The 9,317-nt window shown below is 41.0% G+C and overlaps 1 long non-coding RNA gene across 1 annotated transcript; it reads left to right on the forward strand.

Annotated features, from left to right (window-relative positions):
* Nucleotides 1–596: 596 nt before the first annotated feature.
* LOC311058256 lies at nt 597–8,888 on the forward strand. Its single transcript, XR_014602036.1, has 4 exons — nt 597–770; nt 4,207–4,278; nt 4,468–4,667; nt 8,771–8,888. It is a non-coding gene; the product is annotated as an uncharacterized lncRNA (long non-coding RNA).
* Nucleotides 8,889–9,317: the final 429 nt, after the last annotated feature.

Consider the following 9,317-nt stretch of genomic DNA (forward strand, 5'->3'; position numbering starts at 1 on the left):
AGTTTGTACAAACTCTAAAATAAACTGTTATTTATTATGGGAAAGTAGCCTAAACATAATAATAAATGAGAAAGTGGACAATATACCATGAAGGAAATAACATCACCTTATCAGGTAGAAAGGAGAATGTACATGTAAGTAATGATTTAATCCATAAGGTGAATTTAAAACAATTTAATTTAGTATAGTTATAGAGCCATTTGTCAAATCTGAAAACATTAAAATGGAATAGTTATGCATTTTCTTTTGTTCATGCATTCAGAGAAACATATTTTGACAGATACAACTGTGTTCCTTTAGCTTACATTATACTGCCACCTAGTGGCGTAAATAGATTTGTTATATGCCAGGCCTGTTCCTTTAAGGGGGAAAGGTAACAGATTGATGTTTCACACTTTTGTAAAGTGCGGAAGAGAAAACAAATCAGCTCCACATCAACTATTAAGAAAAGCCACCGTGGTGTCGTTGCTGTTTGGAGCTCATCGTGTCACCAGTTGTCCAGAATGTCCCAACAGGACGGATACTCTAGAGTCCCAGCTTCAAGCGACCGGTGTTTCAATTTGTAACGAGACCCTGTTGGCGGACATCATGCGAATGAGGAGGAAAAGAGGCCGGAGTGAAGCCTCCAGCAGCCCCGCGCAGAGAGCCTCGTCCCCGGGCTGCGTGCGGCTCTTCTCCCCGTGGCCGCTCCTCCTGTCCGTCCACAACCTGGACCCCCTGGAACATCCTCAAGGACCCCATGAGAACCACTGGGCTCCACATCATTACAGGTATTTAGATTACTACATCGCAGTAACTCTAGCTCCATTAAGAACCTCTCACTCCGAGAGGAAAAAAAAGAGTGAGAGGTTCTTAACGGAGCTACAGTAACTCGTACAAGTGACAACACAAGTTATTCTCTATCAGAAGTCAGACTGTTCAGAGAAAAGGCTGTAAGAGATTCAAAGGTTATAATTGTCAGTCACTATATACTCATTAATGTGTAGTTAGTGTGACATGTTGGTGCAGCAGAGACAGCCAGACTGTAACAAGTAATGTCCACGTTCTGTAAGTAATAGAAGTTCGGGCCGCTGCGCGGCCCTCACATCTAGCCCAGTACCTGGAACGCATCTGTGTCACTTAAGATTTCTTTGGCTATTTTTTGAAAAATCGTAAACATTTTTTTTTTGGATTTTTTTTCAAAAGACTGTTAAGATTTAGAAAACATTTTTAAGAATCGCCTCAGGTCTTAATGGGCTAGAGTTTTACTCATATGGATATGAAGAATCGACTGAAGGTGTAAATGTACACATTTACCCAAAGAGCAACACAATATAAACACTAGAAACGAGTCAAACAACCCAAAGACTACATTTCCCATGAACGCGGCTGCTGTAGGGACAGTGATTTTTGCCAGAAACAGGCTGTATCAAATATGATGCATAAACGATGCAGAGCCACCCCAGGGTGGTGTGTTTATGTTTGGAACACAGTTCTTATATGACGTGATCTAAGATTCCCAAATGGGGATTTCAACACAAAAAATAAAGCCACGAACCCGTGAAACAGCGCCCTCTAGTGGCAGTGACGTCAGACTTAGGTGCTCTATAGGTGCCAACCAGATGTGCCTGATATGCCCATATATGGAGTTCTGTTTGTCTGTCAGGCCTTGACAAGGACTGACAGACTCACTTGTCCCTTTTATTCCCATGCATGGAGATCCCTGATGTCATCAGTATATGCCCAATTGCCCATATATGGGCATGCTGATATACTATTCATTATAGGAGTGGGCAATATGGAAAAAACAACATCAATTATATCAAATATCAAATTATTTTTTGGCAAAATCACAATCCGCGATTGTATCATTTTAGAATAGTTATTATTTTATTATGAATAAAACATATGATGATTAATTATATGAATATGATTAATAATATTAGATGTTGTCTAACCACAAATCAAGAACAATGCACACGCATTTGCAGATGAAGCATCAGAAACAACAGCCGTCCATTTCAGCGTCAGGTCGCGTAGCGTGCAGGTTAAAGGGTGAAGGGCTCGCTTCTTTTGGGCTTGTTTTAGACCTGGTTGCTTTTCTCTCTCGCAAAACCTGGCAACCTTGCACACAGTGTTGCCATGTCTGCTTATTAAGTGACTTTGGGCTAGTTCTTCTTTAAAGTCGCTCGTAAATATTGGTGGTTGTGGTTTTTTTGGGCTTGTTTCTTAAAGTGCAGTTGCTTATCGCGACGCATAAGCTTGCGAGCATGTAGCATCGGCTATTTTCAAATAGCCAATGTACTGTATGTGTTTAAAGGTTTAATGGTTGCTTGATTCTCAAACCTGGCAACCAACAAACACACACATTAGTCTCACTCCGGCCAGGCAACATGAAACGGAACGTTTTATTGTGAAAGAGTTAACCGGAAGTGGTGTATTCAGTCTCACTCGGTCTGAAGTAACAACGTAAAAGTCTGCTGGTACATGTTTGTGAGCAATGGAGGCAAAATATGGGCCAAATAATTGATACAAATGTATAGTTGTGGTGGATATACTGTACACACACAGGACAATCATTAAGTACAGTTATAATTCAAAATGTTTACAATAGTTTGTTCCACTTTACCAGAGGCAGTATTTCCTTTAAATGCATTGGTGCTGTTACCTTTAAGAGTAAACGCACACCTCCGAGGTGGTGACGTAATTACCTGTGCGACAGGTTTGTTGTTATTGCTATTTCTTTGAAATAAACGGAGTGCTACTTGGTAGGGGTGTGCCGATATATCGTCCCACCATACGTTTTCGTGACGATATTTATCGTTTTGGGGAAAATAAATATCATTTTGAATAAAATGTTTAAAAAATCCAATAATAATAATGCAAAAACAGAAGTATTTGTTTGCATTTGCCCCCCCCACCCCCATACATTTTCATAATAAAAAAGTGCCATATATCGTATCGTATCGATGTCGTGAGCCCAATATCGTATCGTTTCATGAAATTAGTGTATCGGCACACCCCTACTACTTGGCTCTTCAAAGAGGAATACATCTCCATTGTTTCTCTGCCTGCACTCCTACATAGTAACACATTGAAAGTACACTATCCAAAGGCTCCGGGCATGATAGAATTTTAGGGCAAAATGTGGTGGAAATTGGAGAGGTGGTCTGGCAGAACATAGCTAGAATGTAGCAGGACACAAAAACCATAATACCGCTGTGGAAGTCGGACCAATAGCTGATTTTAAGTAAGGATGAAGTGTAAAAACATAAGTGAGAGAAGAAAACCCAAACAGAAGAAGACATTGGTGTAGTGAATGGTAACAGGAATAGTGGGCCTCTGAGAACACTAGTGAATTACCATAGACTATTATAATGTAGTCTATACAATGTAGAACTGACATAAATATATAAATAATCCCCATCCATGAAGTGAGTTGACTTTATTTGACACTTAAAGTGTTTAAAGGTAGGGTAAGTGATATTTTTTGGTTAAAACAAAAAGTATTTTGTTAAAAGGTTAAAATACTATATTCTGATAGTAATCATTGCTATAGAGTGTTTTTTTCAGTAACAGATGTCTCCCTGTCTCTCCAGCTCTTTAATAAACAGAAAATACATTTTTCGGTAGGTGTCAAAATCTCAGCCAATCAGGAGAAAGTACCCATTTTTAAGCTTAATTTGTATAGTGTTCCAGTTCAAATTTTGTCTGCTCATTTCTTAGTGTCATCACTTCCAATTTCACTTGTTTAATCTATATCCTGATTGAGTTCTCTGTCCTGGTTGGATAAAATTGGAAATGAAACTGAAACTGAAACGAAAATGCATTTTCTGTTTTATAAAGAGCTGGAGAGACAAGTAGACTCCTAATACTGAACAAACACTCTATAGCAATGAATGATCAGAATACAGAGCTATTTAACACTTATTTTAACCAAAGCAAATCACTTACCCTACCTTTAAATTGTCTTGGTAACAGTACTCAGAATGGTCATGACTACATCTCCATCCACTACAATTAATTGGAGACCAGAAAATGTGTCTATTTCCCATAAAACCATCTTGTCAATAAGCATATTACTTTGTCATCTATTAACCCTTCGTCTCCTGTTTGAGAGAGGCAGAGTCAGGTGTAATGTCAGTGTTGTGTAGATTCTGTAGAAGAGGAGGACTTTTACTTTTAATGAACCATCAACAACTTTAGCATTTCTCCCTCCTGCTTTAGAAGCCTTTGTCCTTCTCTGAGGATGACTCCCTGTTTGAAGATGAAGAAGAGATGAAGGCTCCACTGAGGCAGGTGGGTTTCTCTGCATCCTAACTTTAATGTCACATTATTCACATGTTCACAACATTATCAACACATTTCTACCTGAAGCCTGCGTACCTTTTCATCAATAAAGACTAATCTCTCTCCATCTCTCATCAGTGTCTGTCTAGTAACTAATGTACCCTGTTGTTTACCTTCATTTTGTCTCTCTCCCCATAGAGTGCCCAGGTCAGCGTCCCAGCCCCCATAGCGCCCCCTGTCTGTGAGGAGTACCCGGCCGACTGGAGGCTGAGACGAGGGTCCTGTTCACCTCCCAGCTGCCGTTCTCCTGGGCAGAGCAGCTCAGAGCCCAGGAGGAGGCTGCAGGTCTGACGCAGCAGTGCAGAGCCCAGTACACCACCCTGCCCCACAGCATACAGGTACTGCTACCTCACTGCTGCTCAACCCGCAGGTCAGGACCCTAAAGTGGGTCATGTGGCATTAACACACACACACACACACACACACACACACACACACACACACACACACACACACACACACACACACACACACACACACACACACACACAGATTAAAGTTCTTAGTCGCCATGGCTGATTTCAGTCATTTGGATTCCATAGAAGCCAGCATGTCTTCTATGGAAGCATGTTGTGCAGTGAAAAAAGTCGATCTACAAGCTCTCAATGTGTCTACGACGCACCGCAGGGGCATTCTGAAGTCATGATACAATCTACAAATCAAATTATTATTCGGATGCACACAGTCATAACAAATCATACGCATTTAGACTTCTAATGACGTTCATTCTCCTTGTGGTCAGACTTGTACACATGAAGATAGTCTATAGACAGAGCTGCACCGCTGGCTGACTGGATGATGCATTGAGCATTTGAGAGGCCCCTGTTGCATGTCTCTACACTTGTTGTCTAAATAAAGAAAAGTAATAATGTCTCGTGCAGAAAACACCCTGAGGTAGTGAAGGTAGAACAGAGAGAGATGAGTGACCTGGGCTGTGTTTCTCAACCCCTGGTCCATAACTCAGTATAGGGTCTACACATGTTCTGACAGGGTCTTAGAATATGTGTTATTTAAACCTTTTCCACCTTAAATCTATTCTCTAAACCTTTCACTTGACAAATCTAATTCCCCTTGTGGGACAACTTTGTGGGAATGATTGACCAAGTCTGTTTGGTTGTCATAGCAACATGACGTTTGCAACTACTGTAAGTGACGTATGATTGGCCCACTGGGAAAGCGTTTTTAGTGTTCAATACAAGTTATTTCTCCTCCCAGGGACTAGTTAGAAAGTGTATGTTTGACAGCAGAATGTACATTCATTCATAGTGCTTTGTGCATTTGGAAGGCATCTCCATCTGGAACCAATACTGTCTGTAAAATATGATTTCTGACTGGTGGTAAATGTTAGTCTGGACTGTCAACTTGTTGACCCTGTACCACACAGTGTTAGTGTTAGGCGGACTAAGTGTTTGACAGATTCGGTAAATTTAAAACTTAACATTTTGTGGTTGAGAAAAACGAATCCCAGAAACCAAAACTTGTGAACAAGTGACCAAGATATGTCTGCATACTGTAATAGCCAGATCTTGGTCAATGACTAGAATCAGTTGAAGAAAAGGTAGGAATAAGGTGCACACTGCACAGGTAGAGAGAAGATCTAGTGGGTTGAGGTGGACTCTGAAGAGATGAGCCTTCAGATTACTGCGGAACATTGGAAGTGACTCTGCAGTTCTGACTGCAATGGGGAGTTTATTCCACAGTTTAGGAGCCAGGAGGGAGAAGAGTCTAGGACGTGTGGAGCGTTGTCCAGGGTGTGTTAGGGAAGGCTCATACAGCGTTCCTGTGTTAGCCGATCTAAGAGGGCTGGAAGGGTTGTAGGGTTGGATCAGGCCATGAAGGTACGGGGTTCTCACTATACCTTGCTGCAATACCTTCAGTATTGAGTCCAGTCCCTGGCCTGCATGGTTGTGTCCAATCAATCAGATTGGGATTAAAACACTGTAGATAAGAATTATTCAATTTGTTTCACATTTTTTGCCATCTTCCAGGCTCTCTGAGTCGAAAGAGGTTGCAGATGTCTAACCTTAACCCACTATCAGAACCAAGGGTCACATTCAATCCTTTTAATGGAACACAACCATTACCACAGCATTCATAAACAAGTTGTTTTTCAGATACAATAGGTGTGTTTTCCTGTAATGGAAAGTATGGGTTGTGTGACTATCAATCAACTCAAATTGACCACAAGATGGCTCTCTAACACCACAATAGGTGTAGAATCATTAGTGCCAAAACTGATAACTATCATTACACAAAATAGGAATATCTTTATTATAGTCAGGAAATGGTAAGCAGAATAAGCCAAATTAGCTTCAGCCTATACCATATTTGGTCATAACTATTTACTATTTATTATTGTTGTTTTTATGCACATGGAGCATATTGTTTACATAGTGAATTGATGACCAAAATAAGAATGAAAAGAAAGAAGGCGAAGTGAAGTCAGGCAAAAATAATAGCAGTGGACATTAGTGCTGCACAGAAATATGGGCCTAAACTATGGATGATACTGGATATAGTGGAGTCTGCTCAGAGATGTGCATATGAACACTCAGCATGTGCTAGTTGGCAAGAGCAACCATGAGGTGAGGCCACTACCAGTTTGTACTTGCTATAGCTTTCATGAGGTGAATGAACTACTTATGAATGGTGAATATACTATAGCAACACTACTTGTAACAGATTGAGCTAGGGGGTGTAACGGTTCACATATTCGTACCAAACTATTTTGGGACAGTGTATTCAGTTCGGTACAAGCGTGTACCGCATTAATGCAAAAAAACAAACGACACAATAGCCTTGTTTTGCGAGTGGAACTCAAAACCGCATGCCCACGTGAACATATTATGGGTGTGCACACCAAGCTACGGCAGCTGCACAGGAAAATCCTCTTTGTTGAATGGAGAACTGATCTACAAGCCAACAGCGTTGTGGCTTGCAGTGAGAGCTCCACTGCTCCGAGTATCTCAAAGCCAGCAGCTGTGCCTGGCAGGAGAGCTCACAGGCTGGTGTGAACTCAGCATCAGATTTTCACAGGAATAGAGCTGCAAACTCACCCATATACAATACATTGTACCTGTTATAGTGAGTCTGAATCTCTCTCTAGGCTCCTAGTGTAAATGTGAAGACCCAGGTGCGTTCTACCTACTGTACCAGGATGTGTGCAGTCTGGAGATCACAGGTACAGATCTATGTAATGTTGACATAAGAATCAGAACCTGTCCGATCTGTTTTCATGCACATTAAACAACCAGCCAAATAATATATTTTTTTAAATCAGTCAAGGTAATTTTCCAAAGGCTTTTGAAAAAACATGACAGTGACACATGACATTGCTTATATCCCAGAAGTCCTGTTACATACATTCTTCTTTAGGAAATGGTCCTTTATAAATGTTCTTTATGGTCACGCGACTCTCGTAGGTGACAGCAGAACACTGTTGTGCTTTGGAAAAGTAGACCAGACAGGCTGTTGGTATTACACTAGAGTCATATGAAGTACATTATGTCACCAGCAGACATATGCGTACCTCTCAAATTGTATGACAGTGCGTGCAAGTATTAAAAGCATATAAATACAACCCAGAAGGAATAATGAATAGTGGGCTGGTCATTATGGAGAAATACACCCAACCAAATGATTTTTACATTCTACCCTGAACCGTCTCAGACCTTGCATAAACCTGTGGGCCCCGCAGGTATCTGATTGAACAGCACATCAGTAACCAGAGTTTTACTCTGCTCTTTATTGCTGAAACTCAATGCACACGTCCTGCCTTGGAATAATAAGGCACAGTTTGTACCCCTGGCCAAACCAAAATTGTATAGACCAGATGTGTACAGTTATTCGAGGACGCACTGGATGGCAGCCATTTTGAAGTGTACCACTGATAAAGGTTGTTTGAATTCAGGCAACAAAATGGTTACTCATTGACATGTAACCACTAGGTGGCAGATACAAGGTGTTACTGTTACATGGAGAAAAATAAACCGCTTTCCACAGTCAGTCAGAGGTGTTTACAAATTGATCTTATCCATCCATCTGATGTGTGTCAGTTATCAAGTGTTCTACTTATAATTATTCTACAATACAATTTATAATTTAGGCATTTAGCAGAGACTCTTAATCCAGAGCGATTTACAGTCTCAAGGTAAACACAAGGTAACACATCAAATGCATAGAAATAGTAATCTAGGATCATAGGTAAACCAAGAACCTGCCATCAGTCTAAAGTGTATAATATCAAACAATTAATAATCTGTACATTGAAACTATACAAACTGTAGGATGCCAGGTCAACGAATTAACCTGGCATCTATCTATATAACATGCTATCTAAATTACATTTTAAACTTTGCATAAGGTCGTCAAGGCTAGGGCAATAAGTAGGTCAATCTGAGATTGAGCTTTTAATGAAACCAAGTTTCTTCCATGTGTTCAGGTCCCATCCTTCCATCTTGTCTTCATGTCATCAGCCGTCTGCTGACATCTGCACAGAGAGGAGGCTTCTCAGCAGCTCTCTACACACACACACACACACACACGCTGTCATGAACACACACACACTCAGCAGGTGAGCAACACACACTGCAGACACACACACACACACACACACACACACACACACACACACACACACACACACACACACACACACACACACACACACACACACACACACACACACACACACACCTCCAACAGGTGAGCCACATACACATACAGTGTACACACACAGAAAAAACTAGAACCACAAGGAATTATCATTGTCACGTTGTCATGAGGCACTGAAACATGAACCCAAACTAAACCGTATAGAGACGTCTTTTCTTTGGACTCTGGAGAGAGTCAGTCATCACTAGGGTTGGGATCCGGAACCGGAGGAAACCGGATCCAACATTGAGGAACCGATTGAGGAACCGTAATCGGTTCCATCACATTTGGAATCTTTTTCTGGAACCGGTTTCATCACACTGTCAGAGCTGGTA

The sequence above is a fragment of the Gymnoscopelus microlampas genome (genome assembly GCF_963454915.1).
Source record: "Gymnoscopelus microlampas genome assembly, chromosome: 13".
In the NCBI taxonomy this organism is placed as follows: domain Eukaryota; kingdom Metazoa; phylum Chordata; class Actinopteri; order Myctophiformes; family Myctophidae; genus Gymnoscopelus; species Gymnoscopelus microlampas.